At 42.9% G+C, this 26,742-nt stretch overlaps 1 long non-coding RNA gene across 2 annotated transcripts; it reads left to right on the top strand.

The window, feature by feature from the left end:
- The first annotated feature begins 474 nt into the window (after positions 1–474).
- On the top strand, positions 475–26,281 carry LOC138742951 (uncharacterized). Of its 2 annotated transcripts, XR_011344538.1 has the most exons (3): positions 475–584; positions 21,402–21,583; positions 26,122–26,281. It is a non-coding gene; the product is annotated as an uncharacterized lncRNA (long non-coding RNA). The 2 variants fall into 2 exon arrangements; XR_011344537.1 differs by lacking the exon at positions 21,402–21,583.
- The last annotated feature ends 461 nt before the right edge of the window (positions 26,282–26,742 follow it).

Below are 26,742 nucleotides of genomic sequence, written 5' to 3'. Positions count from 1 at the left end.
ATCATGGAGGTGTTTGAAAAAGAAAGATCAGATCAAACAAGAAAATTCTTAATTCCATTTTGAATAGGTAAATACTCAATGATGACAATCTTCAGACAGTATTGTGCAAAATTGAAGCTACTTTAAATAATTATCGAATAATGAAAATTTCTGTCCATTAAAATGACATCAAGGCTCTTACACCAACTCATCTCTTACTTGTAGATCTGAACCTTTAATACCTCAGGGTCTATTTCAGAAAGAGGATATTTATGTAAGATGCAGATGGAGACAAGTGCAGTTTATTGCAGATTTATTTTGGAAAAGATGGGTTTGTGGCGATTGCAGGAGCTGAAGGAAATCACTGCTCGCACACCAATGGTCATTAATGACAGTTTTTATTCAAATTCAGCGTGCCGCTATAAGGGCAGCATGAGCTCAGTCACCTGGTGCATTGTGACATCATAATCACTGCCCTAGGGTGGGCACTGGAAGGGATGCTGGAGTCAGAGAGAAACCTCTGACGATCCCATTTCCCCATGGCTGCCCCGCCACGTGGCAATACAAGCGGGGCCAGTTCACCATGAGGATGTGCATCACCACAGGTTAAAGAATATTTTTCATTATTACAAGAGAGACAAAAATGGTCTAAACCTAAACATAATTTTATATGTGGAGACACTAAATCTCCTGGATGGTTCAGCACCAAGAAAATTTTGATTGCGAGAGAAAATTGTGGATACAGTTCCGGACAAGAAAGGTTTTGTTTGGCAAGTGCATATTAAAACCAAGACTGGTTACTTAAATCGACTTATTACGAAAATCTGTCTTTTACAAGAAGCAGAAAGTTTTGATTTCTAATCTTATACTTACCATATTTACTTTTGTATCTGTAATAGTAATTATATATTAGTCATTAATATCAATTATAATAATTAGTGGTCAGAATATAAAGGTTAAAATGTTATGTTTTTACTTCTTAGTTAATTTTGTGCTTGTCTCTTAAAGAAGTATTGTTTGAAGTGTTTCTATAGTGACTATGACATAAAAATATGTCATAATATCCGTGCAGATTGGGAGTTTGCATCTCATTCTATGTAACATGAAGGGAATGTCAGCTTGAGATCATTTTCTTTGAATTCGCCTTATTTCTTCTTGTGTATCTCTTTAAAGTTGAATATCTTTAAATATAGTTGAATCCTTGTTTATTCATCATTATGAAAACCTGTGAGTTTATAGGGAATGCAGAAACCCTGCGGGCCTGTCAGTTTCCGGGGAGTGCAGAAACCCTGTGGGGGGCCTGTGAGTTTACAGGGAGCGCAGAAACCCTGGGGCCTGTGAGTTTATAGGTGTAGTGTCGATAAAAGCTCTCACGACTGGAGGGACAACAAATGCTTTTATTAGCTTATAACAATGAGTAGGGTCTCACAGTAGTCTTCAGAAGGGTTTTGGGATTAGGCAGGAAACCAGGGTTATAAGTGAGCAAATGGGGACAGAGCCGGGAGGCGGAGCCAGCCATCAGCACAACACACTACCAGTGAATCCCAGTTCACTACATTCACACCTTCCTACAAGATTTAGGGTCTATGAATGAAGACAGAGAACATGGATTCAGAACAAAATGGATGAAAAATATACAGTTATTTACAAATTTACAGATTTAAGCAGTCTTGGGGTCTGGAGATCCTAGTGGAGTGCTTTAGCACCATGGGGCCTTGGACTCCTTGGGTCCTCTGGTACTCTTGTGAGGGAGGAGAGGCAGGCTGGGTCTCCGGCTCAACTTTCCTTCTGAACTGGATCCCTCGAGACCCTGACTGGGGGTGGCGAGAATGAGCTTCGAGACTTGCAGGGCACCTGAGGCAACAGATCCTTTGTTTTTGCGGGTGCCAGGTCCCTGATGGAGACGGTGTCCACCCTGCTATCCGGGTACTCCACATGGGCATATACTTTACTTTGGCTTGGCTTCGCGGACGAAGATTTATGGAGGGGGTAAAAAGTCCACGTCAGCTGCAGGCTCGTTTGTGGCTGACCAGTCCGATGCGGGACAGGCAGACACGATTGCAGCGGTTGCAAGGGAAAATTGGTTGGTTGGGGTTGGGTGTTGGGTTTTTCCTCCTTTGCCTTTTGTCAGTGAGGTGGGCTCTGCGGTCTTCTTCAAAGGAGGCTGCTGCCCGCCAAACTGGGTTTGGCATTGCGCAGTTTCACCCTTTCCACAAGGGGGTCAGTCTTGTTTCTCCTCAAGTGCTTCCTGAGAAGGATGGGACCAGGCGTGCTGAGCCAGGTTGGAAGTGTTGGAGTGTTTCCCAATGCTGACCTTCTCTCGAAAGTGAATAGGAGCTCATGAGGAGTAGCATTGGTCGCGGTACATAGTAGTGACCGGATGGAATGGAGTGCCATAGGGAGGACTTCCTGCCAGCATGAGTCTGGAAGGCCTTTTGACTTCAGGGTCAATTTGACAGCCTTCCAGACCATGGTGTTCTCCTTTTCAACCTGTCTGTTCCCCGGGGGTTGTAGCTAGTAGTCCTGCTGGACGTGGTGCCCCTCGCCAGCAGGTACTGACATAGCTCATCACTCATGAAGGCTGAGCCCTGGTCGCTATGAATATAGCTGGGATACCAAACAGGGCAAAAATGGAGTCTAGGGTGATTATGACTGACATAGTGGACATGTCTGGATATGGAATAGTGAACAGGAAGTGGGAGTACTCGTCAATGTAGGGAGGAAGAAGGTGTACCTGCTCGTGGCAGGGAGAGGTCCCTTAAAATCGACACTGAGCCGTTCAAAGGGACTGGATGACTTGATCAGGTGCACATTCGAGTGTGGTAGAAGTACGTCTTGTACTCCACATTTCCCTGACGTCCTCCATGGAGTAGCTTTGACAAAATGACCCATGCGGGTGACCCCTGGACGGCAGAGCTCATTATGCAGAGACCGCAGTTGGCCGGTGTGTGGATAAGACATCTGGAGGGTCATTAAGGGCTCCTGGCAGATAGGCAATGTCATAATTGCCTCTCTTGACATAATTAAACATGAATGTGACCGAGCGCTAGTCAGTGAGGAGCGTAAATCTTCTACCAGCCAGGTAGTGTCACCAGTGCCTTATGGCTTCTACAATGGCTTGAACCTCCTTTTCCACAGATGGGTTCCAGAGCTCGTGGCTTTGTAATGTCCATGAAAAAAATTCAACCAGCCTGCCCACCTGGTTGAGGGTATCAATCAGGGCTACACCCGAAGCATCGCTTTCCACTTAGAAAAGTACATTCTCATCCACCACGTGCATGGTGCAATGTGGTTCCAGAGGTAGTTAAAAGCTATTTGGACTTCAGCCGAGAGGGGGAAATTAATGGCTTTTAAGAGAGGGCAAACCTTATCACCGTATTGAGGAATCCACTGGGCGTAATATGAGAAAAACCCCAGGAATCTCCTCAAAGCCTTTGTGATCCTGTGGAGCTGTAGCAGGGATCGGGGCCAATGAAAGCCACCTGTCAGAGTTATAAGTGAGGTTCAGAGCTTTCACTGCATGGAGAAAACTCTGGAGGTTGGTGTCATGGTCTTCTAAGGTGTGGCCACAGATGGTGTCATTATTGAGATAGGGGAAGGTAGCCTTCAACCTATACTAATCCACTATTCTGTCTATCTGCCTCTGGAAGCTATAAATCCTGTTAGCAATACTGAAAGGGACACTCGGAATTTATAGAGACAACCATTAGCCTCAAATGCCATATATGGACGGTCCACAGACAGCTGGTGATAGGCAGTTTTCAGGTCGAATAGACCTGATACTAAGCAATATCATTCACCATGTATGAAATTCGAGGGAGGAGGTATACGTCCAGGAATGTGTACCGATTAATAGTTTGGCTATAGTCAATTACTAACCTGGACTTGTTTTCCCCGTTTACCACGATCACTTGTGCTCTCCACAGGGATGAATCTCGATGAATCATCATCGAGAAGACGTTGTGTCTCAAACTTTATGAAATCTTGTTCTGCTGTGCTGTACCTCTTGCTCTTGGTAGCAATGGATTTGCAGTCTGAGGATAGATTCAGGAAGAGAGGTAGGGGGTTCTGATTTTAGGGGCCCTCCATTCCAAACTGTTTCAGGGGTGAGATCATGCTTTTAAGGTGGCACGGTAAGTTCAGACCCAACAACACCAGAGCAAACAAAATTTACAGAATTTCCCCCCTTCAAACAACAGATGTACAACAATGTTGTTGAACACGCATAGAATGCCAATGAAATGTGAGAAATATGCTGTAATTAGAAGGATATATCTTCAGGTTGTATTTTTGCACAGTCCTTGAGTCAATGAAGCTTTCAGTAGAGCCTGTGTCAATTAGGCATTTTGTGGAATGTCTGCTTACCTTCACAGTCTCTATGGAGTTGGTGAGCTGGTGAGATCTATAATGATCTAGGTAACTCATTCAAGTGGCTCCCACCATCCTGGGTTGCCCTGTATTGGTAAGATGGTGTCGACCTCGTGTTGCAGCAATATGGCCGCCCTCCTTCTTCCTCCGATAATAAAGGTAGTTCATCTAGTTTGAATTTGGGTTGCAGCAAGATGGCCAGCGAGCCTTTTTACACCATTTCTTCACTGCCACTGCCACCCTCCATTGGCATGTAGCACAGAAAGTGGGTTCAGGTGAATTTGGGGCAGACAGCTTGGGGCTGGAATCGGATCCGGAAGCAGTGCAGGCCGCAGACCTCCTTGGGCTTCTCCTCGCGCAATGCCCTTTCTTGCCACAACTGGAACACACTGAGTCTTTTGCCGGGCAACGAGTTCAGGAATGATGGCTGTTGCCGCAGAAAAAGCACTCCCTAATGCCAGAGCACACCCTAGCAGAGGAAGTGGCAGCCATTAGGGCAGGTGTAGTGGGATCAGCTGGTTCTTGGAAGGGGCCATCTGGGTGCACGAACTTACTGACTTTGAGGCCGTCATTCTCAAGCTTAGCCTGTTCCAGCGATTTGGTCAGTTGAACATGGCTACCAAGGTCCTTCTTTCCCGATTCAAGCAGTCACTGTCACAAGTACCTCGAGTGGACCCCCGCGACTAGAGTGTCCTTGATCTGTTCTTCCTCATGAACGTGGCCTATAGCTGCTTAATACCTGCACTTCTTGGTAAGCATCCACAGATCCAGCAGGTAGACATCAATGGTCTCTCCTGATCACTGCGACATAGAGCAAGTCGGTGCCTCACTAGGACCTCGTTCTGCAACTTCAGGTACCAAACCTTCAATGCCTCGATAGCAGCATCATTTGTTCCTACCCTCAAAATGAGTGTGGACCTCCTGAGTTCAACAGTGTGGAAGACAACTCTGGTCGTGTTCAGACAGGCCTGGATGCAGTCTAGCCAATACGTGACAGAGGGTCTGTACCTAGCTTGAGTAGCGCTTCCATTGTTAGGGAACAAGCTAATAAAATTGTAGCATGAATAAAAGCTCTCAAGACTGGAGGAAGAACAAATGCTTTTATTAGTTTATAACTAATGGTTAGGGTCTCAGTAGTTTTCAGAAAGGTTTTGGGTTTAGGCGGGAAACCAAGGTTATAAGTGTGCAGTTGGGAGCGGAGCCAGGAGGCAGGGCCAGCCCTCAACACAATACACTACCAGTGAATCCCAGTTCACTGAAATAGGAAGCATAGAAAATCTGGGGCCCTGTGAGCTTCTAGGCAGTGCAGAAAATCTGGGGCCCTGTGAGTTTCTAGGCAGTGCAGAAACCCTGGAGCTCAGCTGGTTTATTCTTTCTTTGGCTTGGCTTCGCGGACGAAGATTTATGGAGGGGGTAAAAAAAGTCCACGTCAGCTGCAGGCTCGTTTGTGGCTGACCAGTCCGATGCGGGACAGGCAGTCACGATTGCAGCGGTTGCAAGGGAAAATTGGTTGGTTGGGGTTGGGTGTTGGGTTTTTCCTCCTTTGCCTTTTGTCAGTGAGGTGGGCTCTGCGGTCTTCTTCAAAGGAGGCTGCTGCCCGCCAAACTGTGAGGCGCCAAGATGCACGGTTTGAGGCGTTATCAGCCCACTGGCGGTGGTCAATGTGGCAGGCACCAAGAGATTTCTTTAGGCAGTCCTTGTACCTTTTCTTTGGTGCACCTCTGTCACGGTGGCCAGTGGAGAGCTCGCCATATAATACGATCTTGGGAAGGCGATGGTCCTCCATTCTGGAGACGTGACCCATCCAGCGCAGCTGGATCTTCAGCAGCGTGGACTCGATGCTGTCGACCTCTGCCATCTCGAGTACCTCGACGTTAGGGGTGTGAGCGCTCCAATGGATGTTGAGGATGGAGCGGAGACAACGCTGGTGGAAGCGTTCTAGGAGCCGTAGGTGGTGCCGGTAGAGGACCCATGATTCGGAGCCGAACAGGAGTGTGGGTATGACAACGGCTCTGTATACGCTTATCTTTGTGAGGTTTTTCAGTTGGTTGTTTTTCCAGACTCTTTTGTGTAGTCTTCCAAAGGCGCTATTTGCCTTGGCGAGTCTGTTGTCTATCTCATTGTCGATCCTTGCATCTGATGAAATGGTGCAGCCGAGATAGGTAAACTGGTTGACCGTTTTGAGTTTTGTGTGCCCGATGGAGATGTGGGGGGGCTGGTAGTCATGGTGGGGAGCTGGCTGATGGAGGACCTCAGTTTTCTTCAGGCTGACTTCCAGGCCAAACATTTTGGCAGTTTCCGCAAAGCAGGACGTCAAGCGCTGAAGAGCTGGCTCTGAATGGGCAACTAAAGTGGCATCATCTGCAAAGAGTAGTTCACGGACAAGTTTCTCTTGTGTCTTGGTGTGAGCTTGCAGGCGCCTCAGATTGAAGAGACTGCCATCCGTGCGGTACCGGATGTAAACAGCGTCTTCATTGTTGGGGTCTTTCATGGCTTGGTTCAGCATCATGCTGAAGAAGATTGAAAAGAGGGTTGGTGCGAGAACACAGCCTTGCTTCACGCCATTGTTAATGGAGAAGGGTTCAGAGAGCTCATTGCTGTATCTGACCCGACCTTGTTGGTTTTCGTGCAGTTGGATAATCATGTTGAGGAACTTTGGGGGACATCCGATGCGCTCTAGTATTTGCCAAAGCCCTTTCCTGCTCACGGTGTCGAAGGCTTTGGTGAGGTCAACAAAGGTGATATAGAGTCCTTTGTTTTGTTCTCTACACTTTTCTTGGAGCTGTCTGAGGGCAAAGACCATGTCAGTGGTTCCTCTGTTAGCGCGAAAGCCGCACTGTGATTCTGGGAGAATATTCTCAGCGACACTAGGTATTATTCTATTTAGTAGAATCCTAGCGAAGATTTTGCCTGCAATGGAGAGCAACGTGATTCCCCTGTAGTTTGAGCCTTCCGTCGCGCATGCAGCCATCTTCAGCGCAAACTCCGGGAGATCCAAAATGAGTGGTGGACTAGCCTCGCCAAACGAACACAGCTCAGCGCGGACATTGGCGACTTCAGGGGTTTCTACGAGGCTCTAAAGGCTGTGTACGGCCCCTCACCCCAAGTCCAAAGCCCGCTGCGCAGCTCAGACGGCAAAGTCCTCCTCAGCAACAAGATCTCCATCCTCAACCGATGGTCAGAACACTTCCAATCTCTTTTCAGTACCAACCGCTCAGTCCAAGATTCCGCCCTGCTCCAGCTCCCTCAACAGCCCCTAAGGCGAGAGCTGGATGAGGTTCCCACCCTGGATGAGACATATAAGGCAATCGAACAACTGAAAAGTGGCAAAGCAGCAGGTATGGATGGAATCCCCCCAGAAGTCTGGAAGGCTGGCGGCAAAACTCTGCATGCCAAACTGCATGAGTTTTTCAAGCTTTGTTGGGACCAAGGTAAACTGCCTCAGGATCTTCGTGATGCCACCATCATCACCCTGTACAAAAACAAAGCTGGTTTATAGGAGGTGCAGAAACCACAGTCCCTGTGAGTTTATAGGGAGCGCAGAAATCCTGGGGCTTTGTGAGTTTATAGAGAGTGCAGAAACTGTGTGAAGTGCGAGTTGATGAAGTAGACAAAACAATGTGGTCAAACAATAATCATGGCTTTTATTAGCAGAAACTCATGGTACAATAATGAAAGACAATAGGTGCAAGGGGAGTGTCCTTAACAGTAGAGATAATGCACAACCAATGTTAGTACAGACAGGCAGATTGACTGACATTCACCACACTGTGGTCTCTGGGAGTTTATGGGGAGATGCAGAAACCCTGGGACCCTGAGAGTTTATAGGAAGCACAGAAACCCTGGAAGCCTGTGAGTTTATAGGGAGCACAGAACCCTGGGACCCTGTGAGTTTGTAGGGAGTGCAGAAACCCTGGGGCCTGTGTTTATAAGGAGTGCAGAAACCCTGCACTGTGAGTTTATAAGAAGAGAAACCCTAGTCCCTGTGAGTTTCTAGGGAGTGCAGAAACCTGGGGGACTGTGAGTTTAAAGGGAGTACAGAAACCCTGTGGCCTGTGGTTATAGGGAGTGCAGAAATCCTGGGGCCCTGGGAGTTTATAGGGAGTGCAGAAACCCTGGGGGCCTGTGAGTTAATAGGAAGTGCAGAAACCATGGTCCCTGTGAGTTTATAGGTAGGGCAGAAACCCTAGTCCCTCTGAGTTTATAGGGAGTCCGGAAACTCTAGGGCTCTGAGAGTTTATAGGGTGCGCAGAAACCCTGGGGCTCTATGAGTTTATAGGGAGTACAGAACCCCTGGGGCTCTCTGAGTTTATAGGGAGTGCAGAAACCCTGGGGCTTGTGTTTATAGGGAGAACAGAAACCTTAGGACCCTGTGAGTTAATTGGGAGCGCAGAAACGCTGGGTTTCTGTAAGTTTAAAGGGAGTCCAGAAACCCTGTGTCCCTGGGAGTTTATAGGGAGCTCAGACACCCTGGGGCCCTGAGAGTTTATATGGAGCACAGAAACATTTTTCAATAAAGGTACCTAATTTAACTTATATAAAGATCGATAATTTGCTTTCACAGTTACCCCTAAATATTTAATTTTATCAGACCATCTTAATTTTATAATATTTTGGCACCCTTCAATATTGGCAATATTTCACTCTTATCCCAATTCACCTTATACCCAGTTAACTCCCCAAATTGAACTAAACATTCTTGTAAATATTTCAAAGAATGTTCTGGATGTGTCAAATAAATCAATACATCATCAGCAAATAAATTAATCTTATATTCATCATCTGCAATTCTTATCCCTTTAACCTTGTGGTTCTGTCAAATTGCCTGAGCTAATGGTTCAATGACCAATGCAAACAAGACTGGTGACACTGGACAACCTTGATGAGTTGATCACGATAATTTAAATGGCAAAGAAGTTTGGCCATTCGTCACCACCCTTGCAATCAGTTTTCTATGCAATGCCTTAACCCAACCAGTAAAAAGAGGGCCGGAATTAAACTTCTCCAGCACCTTAAATAAAAAATTCAGTTCAACCCTATCAAATGCTTTTTCCACATCAAGCGCAACCACCATTGGTTGTTGGGATGCTGTCTCAATGTTATCAATCTAAGAATATTGTCAGACACACATCTATTCTTAATAAAACCTGTTTGATCTGTATGTACCAACTGAGGTTAATATTTAGCAAGTCCATTTGCCAATACTTTAGCCACTATTTTATAATCCACATTTAATAAAGAAATTGGATGGTACAAAGCTTTCTTTGGAATCACTGTAATTATGACACTTGAACAAGATTCTGGTAATGACTGATCTTCAGTTATTTGTTGCAACACATCCATAAATATAGAAGATAAATCTTCATAAAACACTTTATAAAATTCCACTGAAAATCCGTCATCACCTGGTGACTTTCCATTTGGCATCTCTTGTATAGCTTCTTTAATCTCAAAATCTGTAAACAGAGCTTCCAATTTCTTTACCTCTTCCTCCCCCAAAACTGGTAAATTTAACTTAGATAAAAAGGATTCAATAGAACCATCATCTTGATTTCCCTCAGAAGTATACAATTTCTGATAAAATGAATAAAATTGGTCATTGATTTCCTGAGGTTTATAGGTAACTATTGAATTCTTTTTAACAGCTTTAATAGTTCTCAATACTTGTTCCATATTTAATTGCCTAGCTAATAATACGTTATGAGCCCTCTCACCCAACTCATAATTAAAATGGATTTGATTAAATGGAAGGATCTTCCATTAACATTAATAGGTCGAGTAAATTGTATTAAAATGAATACTTTTCCTCGTATTCAATACTTATTTCAGTCAATTCCATGTTTACTTTCAAAGGTTTTTTTCAGGATTTGAATAAGGTGGTGAGGAAATTTTAATGGAAGGGAAAATTAGCTTGAGTAGCTTTACAGAAATTGACATGGAACTAGGCACTAGGTGGACTTCAGTTGCCTCATTTTCAAAATTATTATGAAGCTGCACAGTTGAAGTTTGTAAGTAGAATGATGGATATTAATCAGCCTCCTAGTTGGGTCAAGGTGGAGTTAGCCTGTATTTTTGAATTTGGTGTTCACCAGTTTATTCACAAGTGGAATTTGAATTTATTGCAAGGATATGATATGCTGGTATTAAAACCTTTGTTAAAGATATGGGTGAAAAGAAATGATGTTATAGGAACAAAGGGTAAATAATCAATCCAAACTCCATGATATCAAAATCAGTTATATTTGACTGCTGAGAAATAGAAAAAATACGGATTTAGTCATTTGGATCTTTGTTTTAGATGTGGGTTAAGTACTGGAACTTTTTTGCATGTAGGTTGGTCCTGTGATAGCATACAACTATTTTGGGAAAAAGTTAGACTGGTTTGAGAAAAATTATTTAAAATTAAGTTACTATTAGATCCAGAGATTTTTTTTGTTGCATTATATGGTTTCTTTGACTGGTTTGGGGTTGGATAAGTTTCAAATAGCATTTGTATGTTTGGTGTTATCTGTGGCACGAAAATGTATAGCAATTACTTGGAAAGATAATGTAGAGATTAATATAGCTCATTGGCTTGAGATCTTGTATTTATATGGACTAAATAACATATCATTTACATGATAATTACACATTTTTTGTTAAAATGTGTTCATCTTATTTTCTTCTTCTTTGGCTTGGCTTCGCGGATGAAGATTTATGGAGGGGGTAAATGTCCACTTCAGCTGCAGGCTCGTTTGTGGCTGACAAGTCCAATGCGGGACAGGCAGACATGGTTGCAGCGGTTGCAGGGGAAAATTGGTTGGTTGGGGTTGGGTGTTGGGTTTTTCCTCCTTTGTCTTTTGTCAGTGAGGTGGGCTCTGCAGTCTTCTTCAAAGAAGGTTGCTGCCCGCCGAAATGTGAGGCGCCAAGATGCACAGTTGGCAGCCCACTGACGGTGGTCAATGTGGCAGGCACCAAGAGATTTCTTTAGGCAGTCCTTGTACCTCTTCTTTGGTGCACCTCTGTCAGGTGGCCAGTGGAGAGCTCGCCATATAACACAATCTTGGGAAGGCGATGGTCCTCCATTCTGGAGATGTGACCCACCCAGCGCAGCTAGATCTTCAGCAGCGTGGACTCGATGCTGTCGGCCTCTGCCATCTCGAGTACTTCGACGTTAGGGATGAAGGTGCTCCAATGAATGTTGAGGATGGAGCGGAGACAACGCTGGTGCAAGCGTTCTAGGACCCGTAGGTGATGCCGATAGAGGACCCATGATTCGGAGCCGAACAGGAGTGTGGGTATGACAACGGCTCTGTATACGCTAATCTTTGTGAGGTTTTTCAGTTGGTTGTTTTTCCAGACTCTTTTGTGTAGTCTTCCAAAGGCGCTTTTTGCCTTGGCGAGTTTGTTGTCTATCTCGTTGTCGATCCTTGCATCTGATGAAATGGTGCAGCCGAGATAGGTAAACTGGTTGACCGTTTTGAGTTTTGTGTGCCCGATGGAGATGTGGGGGGGCTGGTAGTCATGGTGGGGAGCTGGCTGATGGAGGAATTATTTGTATTGTATAAAAACATTTTTTTTCGTTGCAATTGATTTTATGTTGTTTTTAAAAGATGTAAGTAAAGTTTAAAGAAAAAGTGGAGTGCAGAAAGGGGGCTCTGTGTGTTTATAGGGAGCGCAGAAATCCTGGGGCCTGTGTTTATCTTTGGCTTGGCTTCGCGGACGAAGACTTATGGAGGGGTAATGTCCACGTCAGCTGCAGGCTCGTTTGTGGCTGACAAGTCTGATGCGGGAAAGGCAGACACGGTTGCAGCGGTTGCAAGGGAAAATTGGTTGGTTGGGGTTGGTGATGGGTTTTTCCTCCTTTGTCTTTTGACAGTGAGGTGGGCTCTGCGGTCTTCTTCAAAGGAGGTTGCTGCCCGCCAAACTGTGAGGCACCAAGATGCACGGTTTGAGGCGATATCATCCCACTGGCAGTGGTCAATGTGGCAGGCACCAAGAGATTTCTTTAGGCAGTCCTTGTACCCCTTCTTTGGTGCACCTCTGTCTCGGTGGCCAGTGGAGAGCTCACCATATAACACGATCTTGGGAAGGCGATGGTCCTCCATTCTGGAGACGTGAACTACCCAGCGCAGTTGGATCTTCAGCAGCGTGGATTCGATGCTGTCGGCCTCTGCCATCTCGAGTACTTCGATGTTGGAGATGAAGTCGCTCCAATGAATATTGAGGATGGAGCGGAGACAACGCTGGTGGAAGCATTCTAGGAGCCGTAGGTGATGCCGGTAAAGGACTCATGATTCGGAGCCGAACAGGAGTGTGGGTATGACAACGGCTCTGTATACGCTTATCTTTGTGAGGTTTTTCAGTTGGTTATTCCTCCAGACTCTTTTGTGTAGTCTTCCAAAGGCGCTATTTGCCTTAGCGAGTCTGTTGTCTATCTCGTTGTCAATCCTTGCATCCTATGAAATGGTGCAGCTGAGATAGGTAAACTGGTTGACCGTTTTGAGTTTTGTGTGCCCGATGGTTTATAGGGAGCGCAGAAACCCTGCACTGTGAGTTTATAGGGAGAGTAGAAACCCTAGTCCCTGTGAGTTTCTAGGGAGCGCAGAAACCCTGGAGCTCTGTGAATTTATAGGGAGCGCAGAAACCCTGGGGCCTGTGTTTATAGGGAGCGCATAAACCCTGCACTGTGAGTTATAGGGAGAGTAGAAACCCTAGTCCCTGTGAGTTTCTAGGGAGCGCAGAAACTCTGGAGCTCTGTGAATTTATAGGGAGCGCAGAAACCCTGGGGCCTGTGTTTATAGGGAGCGCAGAAACCCTGCACTGTGAGTTTCTAGGGAGCGCAGAAACCCTGTGGCCCTGTGAGTTGATAGGGAGTACAGAAACCGTGTGGCCTGTCTTTATAGGGAGAGTAGAAACCCTAGTCCCTGTGAGTTTCTAGGGAGCGCAGAAACCCTGGGGCTCTGTGAATTTATAGGGAGCGCAGTAACCCTGGGGCCCTGGGAGTTTATAGGGAGTGCAGTAATTAAGCCGAGTGAGTTTGAAGGAAGAGTAGGAAGGAGGGCTGTTGAGAGTTTAAAGAAGTTCACAAATTCAGGGGCACAGTGAGTTTATAGGGAGTATGGGAGCCATATCCAGTTGTTATGTCTCTGGAGTTACTTGGGAGGCTTCCTAAATAATTTAGAGATGCAAGATTCAAATAACAAAAGAGACCCTACTTACTGATGCCTTCAACCATCTCAGGAAACTGTTCGCACACACACACACACACACACACACACACACACACACACACACACACACACACACACACACACACACACACACACACACACACACAGTGGTGCACTACATTTACTACAGTGAGTAGGGTGTATACTTACGCAGTTTCAAAATAATTCACATTATCCTAACTATATAACACCCCTCCTTCTCAAGATAAAGAAAAAATTAGTGCTCTTTATCACTTTCTATTTTTAAATAGTTTTTACTGATATCACACTGGCGGCAGTATGTTGCTTCACCATCTTGTGGATTGGCTGTGACTGTTGGGCTCTGTGTAGCTTGTTGGGCTTCACCTGACAACTGCTGTGTTGATGTTTCAGTATTAGTGGTTGTGGTCTCTTCGCTTGATACCTCACTTGATATTGGTGTTGCAGGCTTTGTTGGTATTAAAACTTTCTGTTTCATCACATCTTGTGTCGGATGGATGTGAATTCTGTTCCTCCTCAGCTGATTGCCAGAATCTGTTTCGACAATGTATAATCTTGGTGTCCCTGCTTCTCTGATGACCTTTGCTGGGGTCCATGTTTTCAACATAGGCTCTTTAATATGCATATGCTGCCCTCTGAAAAGTTCTGGCAATGTTTGTGCATATTTGTCATAATGCTGGTGTCCTTGTGTGTTTCTTTCCTTCTGGTCTTCTGGAGGGTGCATTTTGCTTGGCAGAGTTGTTTTATATCTCTGCCATTTAGATGTTTTTGCGGGGACTTCATGTCAGCCCTTAAATGTGTTGCTCATATTGATAGAAGAGCTCGGTATGGATTCTATGTCCAGTATGTCCACACCGGTTCTTTTGTTTTCCGACATTTAACTAGTGTGTGTTTCACAGTTTGCACTTTTCTTTCAATGAACCCCTGACCTTTGGGGTAGTGTGGGGATGATGTAGTGATAACAAATCCATACTCTGCAGCCAGCATTCTAAATCCTTGTGACATAAACTGTGTTTCATTGTCGCATATTACTTGCTCAGGTATTCATTGTTCAGCAAGGAGCGCTCTCATTTCTGAGGTGATTGTTGATGCTCTCAGGTCTTTCACCCTTTTGATGAATGGAAACTTATTAAATACAACTCTTGATTCTCGGTGAACAAGTCTGCTCCCACTGTGTGCCATGGCCTGGCATGGCACACATATAAGCATATAACCATATAACCATTTACGGAGCGGAAACAGGCCATTGCTTTGTGATCCAGTATCCAGCTTCACCTTTAGGTTAAATATCATAGGCTTGTTCTGGATTATCCTCTGTATTTGGATCCTTGTGTTCAATTCACTTCCTTCTTTCATCTCACCCGACATCACATGAAGGTGTATGGATTCTATGTCCAGTATGTCCACACCGGTTCACTGATTTTGTGCGCCCTCTTCAGGCATTGGTCCCGGTAGATCTTCATTCAATAACGATGGGTGAATTCAATGCAGGTGGAATCAGATAATAGCAAAACTATGAGCAAACAGATTGGCTGTCTATGTACCAAAATTAGTAAAACTTGACGAAACTGGATTTATTAAGAAAAGACAAACAATGGACAATATCTCTAAGTTCATTAACTTAATCCATGCAGTACAAGGAAAGAAGACTCCAACAGTGGCGGTTGCTTTTGATGCAGAGAAAGCCGTTGACAGGGTAGAATGGAATTATTTATTTAAAGTACTACAGCGGTTCAACCTACCAGAGAAATATATTAATTGGATTAAAGCATTATATACTTCTGTGGAAATTATTTCCTATTTTTGTTGTCTGTTTCTGTGCTTTTGGTATATCTTCTTCATCTAGATCTCATAATTGACAAAGGTCAACTGCAACTCCCAGAAGCTATCCAGACCTAGAATTGCTGGCCTGTTGGCATCTACCTCATAGAAAATACAGAGGATGTTCTTTCCTTTAAGGCAGCCATTGATCTTAGCTCTCCCTAACTGCTTGATCATGGGTCCAATATAGGCCGTTAATATGACATTTGCTGTTCCCAATGCACCGTCTTTTTAATATCCTTTTATTATGTTCTCTGGGAACATATGGCAGTAGAGTCTGAGTGGACGGACGTTGCTTTGTGATCCAGTATCCAGCTTCACCTTTAGGTTAAATATCGTAGGCTTGTTCTGGATTATCCTCTGTATTTGGATCCTTGTGTTCAATTCACTTCCTTCTTTCATCTCACCCGACATCACATGAAGGTGTATGGATTCTATGTCCAGTATCTGGGTGTCGGAGTCCTCATTGTTGTTTTCTTTTATGTGGTGGATCTTCTTCTTGTCTTTTGTCTACACTGGTATTACAATTTTCTTCATACCAGACTTGCACATCTTCACCCAGTCGTTTGCTTTACCACAGGCTCTACATTCAGAACCGTACATGGTGCATTTGTTTTGGTCATCAAAAGGGGGTTGTCTGCCACACTTCATGCAGGTCTTGGGGGGTTTGCACTTTTCTGAATGTGTTCTTTATTGCATCAACCCTTCCTTCTCTTTGCTGTGGGTGGATCTGCATAGATAGGGATTTTATTTGCGTCCTCATGGTTCGAAGGCTCTGGCTGTGTCTATATCTTCAGCCGGCGTCAAGTTATCCTTCCTTAGAAGAGACTTTTGCACTTTGGGATGGGCACTCCCTCATATTAGTTGATCGACTAATCTTTCCTCTATAATCCTTCAATCTGCACTATGCAGCAACAATTTTTAGTCAAGTGAGCAAGTTATCAACAATTTCATCAGTCTCTTGCATTAAGCCTTGAAATTCAGTATTTAATTCTATGATTAGACCTGGGTTCAAGGTGAGAAGCAAACTTTGTAAATATCTACTCTGGATCATTTTTCTCCACCTCTGTAAGCTCCCAGCTATTAAATAAGTCAAGGCCTTGCTTCCCTGTCCCAGAGAAGTATAGAACTGACCTTCTCCTCTGCTGTTGCATTTTAAAAATGGCTTTTGAATGTTAAATCGCACTTGTGCTGAAACTTTTTAAATTATTCAACAATGTCTTCAGCTTCCTTGTCATCACTGGTTGAACTGCTGTTGCTCCAGCCATTTTTTTCAGTAATTTATTTTTCTTTTCTTCCCCTTCATATTTCAGTGAGATGCAATCAATATTATGGCTTTATTCCTGTTCTCTTATACTGCTGCCACTATGTTATGTCTCTGGAGATACTTGGGAGGCTTCTTAAATAACTTAGAGATGCAAGATTCAAATAACAAAAGAGACTTTACTTACTGATGCCTTTCATCATCTCAGGAAACCATTTACACACACACACACATGTACATACACCCCACAGTGGTGCACTACAGTTACTACAGTGAGAAGGATGTACTCTTACATGGTTCACATGATCCTGACTATATAACACCAGTGTGCGCAGGATCCATGACGCAGGTAATTTTAAAGGAAGCACAGCACCAGGGCCCCAGTGAGCTTAAAGGAAGACCCACTAACTTTAAAGGAAGAATGGGATCCACTGCTCAGTGACTTTAAAGGAGGTGCAGGAACCCACAACCCCAATGACTTTATAGAAAGTGTGGGAACCAGGGCTCCAGTGAGGTTAATAGTATCCAGGATAGAGTGTTTAAAAGAAGTACAGGGACCAGAGCCCCAATGAATTTACAGGAAGTGCAGGAAAAAAGGACACCAGAGAGTTGAAAAGAAGAGCAGGAACAGTGGCTCAGTGAGTTTAAAGGAAGCACAGCAACAAAGGCCCCAATGAGATTAAAAGAAGCATGGGAACCCTGGGCCCCAGAGAGCTCATGGGAATGCAGGAACTAGTCCCCCTGTGTGCTCATGTAAAGGCAGGAACCAGCGTGCCAGTGTTTTTATCCATGGAACCTCAGTAATTGGATTATTTCACAATAGCAAGCTTTAGATTTCTGCATTTTCAGGGTATCAAGAGCAAGAAAATGGGTCTGAGATAGAAGATCAACCATTATTCAGGCTAATATCTGAGCAAGCACAAAGGCATACACCTACTCTTATTTCTTGTCTTCAAGTTATTCCCATTGTTCTGTAGTTGTTCTATATTTTTCATTCTTTTTTTTTGGTAAATGCATGTCTCAGAATTTCTTTAGCGTGCTGATGAATTGGTTTTCCTCTGGGTGTTACAGTTTTCTCCCACCATTCAAAACTTACTGGCGGTTGTTGGTCATTTGACTGTAATTGGGCAACATGAGCTCTTGGGCCAAAATAGCCTGTCACCACTCCGTATGTCTATACTCAAATTTAAATTTTTTAAAATTCAGAATTTTAAAGTGTTTTCCATCAAAACCACCTCAGATGTAATAAATGCAGACCTATTTCTTCATTTTTTTATCATAACCATATCATCTCAATGCCAGATTGTGCCATTAGAACTATGATAATATTCTCACCCTATCTCTTTTGAGATGCTCCATTTCAGTAAAATCTGGTTGAGATCCCAGGAAGTAGTCAGACTGGCAGCTGTTGATGTTCAGTTGACTACCTATTACCATTGGGACATTAAACCACCAAGAGCTTGTTGTAAAATTAGTATGTTAATAAGATGTGTTCAACAAGATCATTTATTTCATTCCTTACAGATGAAACCATTGTCAATGGTAGTCCTCATTTGGAAGGTTTATGTTGCATGAACTCCACACAATGACCTCTCTGCCATATTTTACTGTACACCCCCTTTCCTTATTTAACTTGGTCTCAGCTGTTGGAAACTAAGGTGTTTCTTCGAAAAGCAGCCCCAGTCATTTGTGCACAGGCAAATCATTAGACCAGCCAGCCAACCTCAGGGGGCCCTGAACACTGATGCTGATAAATGTAGTTGTGAAATGATGACAAATTAGCTCAAGGGGTGTGTTACAGGATTCAGCCATCCAAGTATCTTGTTAACCTACCAGACAGCTGGCTACTTGACAAATAATTGTACAACCAGTTAACATTGATTTCAAAGACACTCTCCTCCCAAGATATCAGAAGAACTACTCAGATTAAGACTTGAAGCATCCATTCTCACTGGATTTCTCTTGGTCAGTTTGCATCTCCAACAAACATAAAGGGCATATCTTAACTAAATTGCTATCACACACTAAACTGTTGCTTTCAGGACTGAGATCAAGGACTCAACATCTGGAGTTTCAAATTCAATTTCCTCAATGGTGTAAGGACATGGCAATACCTGGTTTTCTGCTTGGTTCACTGCATTGTTGATTATGTTAATGTACACTCCATCAGTTCCTTTCCTGCACCAATTCCCAGAAATGAAAAGATGTATTAGAATCATCAAGTCATTGAGAGCACCAAGTCCATGTTCACTATCAACCATTCATTATCATTTCATTATCATTCATACATTAATCCCATCTTTTTTCTCACCACATTCTCATCAACTGGAACTAGTTATTGCCCTGTTCACCATAACAAAATATCTCTCATCAACTCCTTCAGATTCTACCAACTTCCAATCTAAGGCAATTTATCATGGCAACTAACCTTCAGTTATAGGATGAAACTGAAGCAACCAGAGGAAACCCATGCAGACGTAGGGAGAACTTTAAAACTCTATATAAACAGCACCCAAGGCTGGTATTAAACTGTAAATGGTTTACATGACAACTTACATTCAACAATACACTGAGACACTGGAATAATTTTGTAAATCTACACATATAAAGAAACACTCAATTATCATTATGGCAGCACATGGATTACATAACTGTTGGCAATAGTGTGGAGATGAGGGTAGGTACAGAATGTTTTAAGTGGTTCAACTTGGGGTAGACATCCTCTTTGAATAAGTGAAGGTATTTTGCCTCCAGAATCTCATTCATTTATTAATCATTTGAAGGTGAATTGAGACATTGATCCAAAATATACACTGTTTTGATATGTCTCAACCTCCTTTTCCTTTCCTCACATTTAAATTTAATTTTCTAGATATACTTTTTCAACCTTGTATACCTTTGTGAGGTCTTTTATACTGTCAAATAATTAATGGAAAAAGTCATTGTCAATATTTAGTTAAGCATCATAATATTGGATTTGATTTTAATTTAGAGACACAGCAGTGAAAGGACCTGGTAGCCCGTGGGCCCACATTGCCCAAATACACAAATGAACTTTTGAACCCCATACATCTTTGAACGTGGAAAGAAACTGGAGTACCCGTAGGAAACCCATGCAGGTCAAGGGGAGAACGAACAAACTCCTTACAGATGGCACTGCATTCAAACCTGAGTTTCTGGCAATGTGATAGCATCGAGCTAACCACTACACTAACTGTGCCACCCTAGGAGATTAATTCTAAAGCTATCGCTCCTATCTTTATATATATTTCACTTCTGAGGATTGTGGGAAAGTTAAGTTTCCCTTTAAATATAATTCTTCTGACAGAAATGACATGAGAACAATCACAGAAGTAATTCCCTTCAACTGTGACTCTTTGACAGTTCCACAGAAAGCTCAAGGAGAATCAAGGCAGGCAGATTACAGCATGCTTGTGACAGCTGGGGAAGTGTGCAGTATCCCAGTGGGCTTTGCTGTCTGTCTTCGCCGCGTTAGCACCACAGCTGCGGATCTTGTAGTCTCAGGAAAGGTGTGGGTGAGATTCGATAATTAATGTGCAGCCTTGGTCGTCAGCACAGATTGTTGCTGGCCTTCTGAATCACCGCATCTTGTTGTCACTGAAACAGCGACAACACGTTGCAGAGCCAAACTTTTAGGGACAGAGGGGAGCTGTTATTGGGGGAGAAAAATTAGTTCACATTGTTAAAATCCATCAGGACCCTTAAAATTATATGGAGAAAGTAAAATATATCCTGTGCATAAAACTGCACTTGCTACCAAAGTTGCACATTAAAGGTTCTGAGATTGCAACAAAAGAAAGATTAATCATTCTGCAACCTTTTTCAAACCTGCTCTGCATACAAATGACCTGAACAAAAAATGCAATTATCATTATAATGTTATGATTTTTACTTCTAATTATTGTTTTCAGGCTGTCATGATTATGAAGAGATCCTCCCATGCAGTTATCTTTCTAATATGGAACAACACAAACCAAATTTTTCTGATCGCAACTTCCACTTTGCTCTCAAGATCCAAATCACTGCACCCTAGTTAATACAGGTGTGGGAACCAGTGGAACGTGGTTGAGAAGAAGCAGAGTAGTTGAATAATTCCTGCTACTTTCATTGTTCATTGCACCCGAAAGCACAAAATATGTTTCTATCATACCAAATGGATTTACTCCAATAATTAATTATATTTGATTATTTCCATTACAACTGTACAAAATGCTGGTGAGACTGCACTTGGAGTATTGTAAGCAGTTGCAGTTACCCAGCTAAAGGAAAGATATCATTAAGCTGGAAACAATACAAAAATGTCACTGGGACTGGTAGGCTTTAATTATAAGGAGGGGCTGAATAGCTTGGGGCTTTTATCTCTGGAACTGAAAAAGAAGTGGCATCATGAAGAACATTACAAAATCAGGAGGGACATGGATCAAATAAACAGTCCTAGTTGTAGGGGAATCCATAGTTTAATTAACATTTTAGGTGAGAGGAGAAAGGTTTAAGAGGAATCTGAGGGGTATCTTCTTCAGAGGGTGCAAGGTATATGAAATAAGCTGCCCAAAGAAGTGGGAGGGGCAGAGACAATTTTCACATTATTTAAATAGATATTTGGAAAGGGTCATGGATAGGACAGGTTTTGAGTGATAGGGGCCAAATGTAGGCAAATAGAAATAGCTTGGTCAACATGGACAATATAACGATTAAGTTGTTAGATTATTAACTTTGAATTTTAACATTATTGCTGTTAACATTTTTCTTTTCCTAAGCATAGAACAGAAGACTTGCTTCAACTCCAGTTTTATGGTAGCTCATGAGACTAAAATAGATCAGCAAATTCCAAAACAAATGGGACAGGGGTTGCTCGAGGAGAAGTTGGGAAGTTGATGTGACAGTGGTGTGCTCTTTCCCTTATACTTCCAAGGCTTCCACATGCTTTTGACAAAGAAAAGTAAGGATCCCAGTGCCATTCATGTGTAATTTTTCCAATGTGATCCCACTTGGTGGCGACATCATGTTTTATCAGAGGCACTGAGAAAATTCTTGACACATTTTCAGACCTTTTAGTAATCTTCTGCTTTGAGTACAATTTTTGCTTTTGGAATTTCCTGTCAAACACACAAGTGACACAGCATGTCCATTGGAGCTAAGTGTAATTAAGGCTTTGAAACTGAAAATGTTGGCCTGAGAAATAATGCTGACTTTAGCTTGCTTAGACTATAGGGTTTCTGAATTTCCGTTCATAATACCTTTCTAGTGCTTTGAGATGCTTGCTTTAAATTGGTATAAAAGTTGAGATCTTGATCTTCCCCAAAGAGCCTAAAGCTGTGCTGGCACACTGGAGATAGTTATGAATTTTATCAGGGATACCCACCTTCACATGGAAGTGGCTTCAGCATATTTTTGTGGACCTTACTCGGTTGAGGAGGGAGTTGAAGACTGGCAGTACAGCAGAGTAAGTTGGTAGCCTCATGTACAGCACCTTATTAAAGGCCTTTTGAAAAAAATCCAAATACACATCCACTGCATCTCCTTTATCTAGTCTGCTTGCCTCTTCAAAAAAATTTCAATATATTTGTCAAAGCAAGATTTTTCCTAAAGGAAACCATGTTCACTCTGGCCTATCTTGTCAAGTGCCTCCAAGTATTCCATATCCTCATCTTTGACAATTAACTCCAACATATTCCAAAGATGTAGGTGGCTGACAGTCAGGAGAGGGAAAGGGTTCAGGTTAGACAGTGCTCGATAATCCTGTGACCATTCCCCTCAACAACAAGTTATCCCTTTGGATACTGTTGAGGGGGTTGACCTATCAAGCCCAGACCAAGAGCAATGTGCTCAGCTCTGAGCCTCAGAAGGGAAGGGTGAAGTCAGGTAGAGCGATAGTCAGAAGAGACTCGACAGTCAGGGTAACAGATAGGAGATTCTGCAGCTGCAAAAGGGACTCCAGGATAGTTGTTGCCTCCCAGGTGCTGGGGTCCAGGATAACTCTGAGTGGATGTAGAATATTCTTAAAAGGGAGGATGATCAGGCAGAGGTCGTGGTACACATTGGTACCAATGACATTAACAGGTATGGGGTAGAGGTCCTGCAAAGTAGGTTTAGGGAGTTGGGAAAGATCAGGACCTCCAAAGTATAATATCTGCATTATTCCTATTGCCATGAGCTACGGAGGGTCAGAATAGGAAGATAGCACAGACAAACGTGGCTGAGGAGATAGTGCAACAGGCAAGGTTTGAAGTTCTTGCATCATTGGAACCTTTTCTGAGGAAGGGATAACCTGTACCAGTGGGATGGGTTGCACCTGAAGTGGAGGGGAGCCAATATCCTGGCAGGGAGGTTTGCTAATGCTGTCGGACAGAGTTTAAACTAGATTTGTGGGGGGTGGGAACCAAAATGAAGAGGCAGAGGAAGAGGCAGTTGACCCACAACTAGGGTCAGCTGATAGCGAGTTTGTGTGGAAGGACGGGCAGAGAGAGCAAAATTGCAGCCAGTGGGATGAGTTGCAATGCAACAGAGATGGAGTTGAATGCATCAAATAGAGGGCTGATTTTGTATTTTTTCACTCAACCCACAATGATTCTATATCTCCTGTTCTATGTCACCTCTTTCAAATCAAAAGAGCTCTTCTGCTTACCTGCCTATCCTTTCGATACACCGTGTATCCTTGCTCACTCAGCTTCCAATGACAATCCATCCTTTAGCATAAGAAATAAAGTGGATGACCTTGTAGTACAGCTACACATTGGCAGATATAATGTTGTGGTCATCATAGAACATGGAGACAAGTATGAGATGTTGCATTTTGGAAGGACAAACCAAGAAAGGACATACATGGTGAATGGTAGGGCCCTGAGCAGTGCAGTCGAACAGAAGGATCTGGGTATACAGATACATAATTCCCTGAAAGTGGCATCACAGGTGGATAGGGTTGTAAAGAGAGCTTTTGGCATATTACCCTTCTAAAATCAAAGTATTGAGTATAGGACTTGGGATGTTATGGTAAAGTTGTATAAGACATTGGTGAGGCCAAATTTGGAGTATTGTGTGCAGTTTTGATTACCTAACTACAGGAAAGATATCAATAAGTTAGAAAAAGTGCAGAGATTTACTAGGATGTTGGCCAGACCCAAGTACTGAGTTACAGTGAAAGGTTAAACAGATTAGGACTTTATTCCCTGGAGCATAGAAGAATGAGGGGAGATTTGATAGAGGTATTTAAAATTATGAGGGGGATAGACAGAGTAAAGTAGATAAACTTTTTCCACTGAGGGTAGGTGAGATACAAACCAGAGGTCATGGGTTAAGAGTGAAAGGGGAAAACTTTAGGGGGAGCATGATGTGGAACTTCTTCACATGGAGAGTGGTGGGAGTGTGGAATGAACTACCAGCTGAGGTGGTGAATGAGGGCTCAATTTTAACATTTAAGAAGAATTTGGACAGCTACATGGATGGGAGAGGTATGGAGGGCTATGGACTGGGTGCAGATCAATGGGACTAGGCAAAAAAAATGGTTTAGCTCAGATTAGAAGGGCCAAAGGAGCCTATTTCTATGCTGTAGTCTTCTATGGTTTTATGATACAAAATGAGGTGGCAAAGGTTGAATGGAGATTTTCACAATGCCATTGCAGAGCCAGGGACACGGGTTCAAATCTGGTGCTGTCTGTAAAGAGTTTGTATATTTTCCCCATGACTGCTTCAATTTCCTGACTGATTGTAGTTTAATTGGGTGTAATTGGGCAGCATGGGCTCATAGTCCAAAAGGACCTGTTACCGTGCTCTATGTCTAAATTTAAACTTTAAAAATGTTTAATTTTTTAAGTACATAAATTGTAGATACAGAACCACTACAAAATGATGCTAGAGAAATAATGATGGGAGACAAGGAGATAGTATATTGCATTAATCTTCACTGTGGAAGACTCTAGCGGTGTGAAGGGTATGATGGAAGGGAAGTGAGTTACAATTTCAAGGGAGAAGGTGCTCAGAAAACTGAATGATTGGATGTCTTCCAGACCAGATGGAGTGCACCCTTAGGCTTTCAAAGAAGTAGCGGAAAAGACCATTGAGGCATTGGTCGTGATCTTTCAGGAATCGATAGATTCTGGATTGGTCCCAGAGGACTAGAAAAATCACAAATGTCATCGCACTATTAAAGAAGGGAGTGAAGCAGCAAAATGGACTGATTACCCTGACGTCAGTGATTGGGAAGATGTTGGAGATTATTGTAAAGGATGAGGTTACAGAGTATTTAGAGGCACATGACAAACTAGGTTAAAGCCAGCATGGTTTCCTTCAGGGAAAATCTTGTGTGACCAACCTATTGGAATTCTTTGAGGAAGTGACAAGCAGGCTGGATAAGGGAGATGCAGTGGATAATGTTTATTTCAATTTTCAGAAGGCCATTGACAAGGTGCTGCTCATGAGGCTACTTTACAAGTTAAGAGCCCATGATATAACTGGAAACATTTAAGCATGGGTAGAGCTTTGGCTGATTGGCAAGAAGCAGAGAGTTGGAATATAGGGATCATATTCTGGTTGGCTGCCAGTTGCTAGTTGATGTTAGGGGCTGCTTCTTTTTATGTTGTATTTTAATGATTTAAGATGATGGAATGAATAGATTTGTGACCAAGTTTTCAGATGATACGAAGGTATGTGGAGGAGAAGGTGGTGTTGAGGAAATGGAAGGCTGCAGAAGGACTTGGACAGATTAGGAGAATGGGTAGAGAAGTGACAAATGAAATATAATGTCGGAAAGTGGAGGGTCAAGCACTTTGGTGTGTGAAAAAAGTAGATGGATAAATAAAATACAGACTATTTTCTAAATAGGGAGAAAATTTTTAAAAATCAGATGCAAAGGGACTTGGGAATCCTCGTGCAGGATAACCTGAAGGTAAACTTACATGTTGAGTTGATGGTGAAGAAGGCAATGCTGGCGTTCATTTTAAGAGTAATAGAACACGGGTAAAATCATTTTCCAAAACTAGAGCATTCCTACGGAACCTTTTGTAAGCTGAAATGGATAAAGCAAAGAAGCAATTACCATTGATTTCTATGGGAAAAATGTTTGAGGATTCCCGGACCCAAAAAAATAACCTGCCAAATTACATACATAAACCTGAAATAACACTAACATTTATTAAAAGCAAGAATGTACACAGCCTAGAAAGTAGGCTCATATTTGAACCTTCTAATATGAGCCCTCCACCCCACACCGCTCAGTGTCACCACCACCGTCCAGGACATACAAGGAATACAGGAATACACATCTGTTTCTTCTCGGTACACTCATGTACTTAGTCCATGGTTGGTGGGGGGGGGGGGGGGGGGTGGGGAGGGTGGTGTATGACACTAAACTCGTGACGCCAACCCTTGTGATGCCAATGGGCGGGAGGTACAGGACACTGAGATGTAGGGGAGAGGGAAAGGAAGAAGAAGATTTGGCCTTACACAACTATACTAATGTGTATGTGTGGTTTCTCTAAACAGGAAATCTTAAGCCTATAAGTTGAACAATATCAGAAAGCCAAGAACTTTAAACGGAGACTTTAAAAGAAAATTCTACAAAGTATGCTGAGAACTTAACACTGCCTCCTACACAGCAGGGTGTTTCAACATCTGTTTGATTCAACAAGGATGAAGGACATCATATCTGCTTGCATTGAATATTTCATTTGATACTCGAGAATCTAAGTTATTGTCCCTATAAGCTATGGTTTTTGTCAACAGCAATCAGTTCCAGCTCTGACCCTCAGTGAAGATGTACACCCAGCACAGCCATTCATCATGTTCTCCTTCAATACTTTTATTAGTTTCATCATATAAATGTTACATAGGTACATGAGAATAAAATAGAATATTAACAAATCTTATAGAATAATACAGATGGTATAGTAACCTATGTTACATTAAAAAGAAGTTGAATAAAACCATAAAACTACTATTCTACTTATCTAACCCCATCCGACAGAAGCTATTGACTTAACACGGACAGACCACTACTGATATAAAAAAATAAGGCAACCAATGGGGTTATAAACCAAAAAAATAGTTAATCTTACAAATTTTGAAAATAATTGAAAAAAGAACCCCATAAAAAACAAAATTAAG

The sequence above is a fragment of the Narcine bancroftii genome, chromosome 9 (assembly GCF_036971445.1).
Source record: "Narcine bancroftii isolate sNarBan1 chromosome 9, sNarBan1.hap1, whole genome shotgun sequence".
NCBI classification, from domain to species: Eukaryota; Metazoa; Chordata; class Chondrichthyes; order Torpediniformes; family Narcinidae; genus Narcine; species Narcine bancroftii.
Note: the sequence above shows the minus strand (reverse complement) of the source record. Positions and strands in the feature narration are given on the sequence as shown.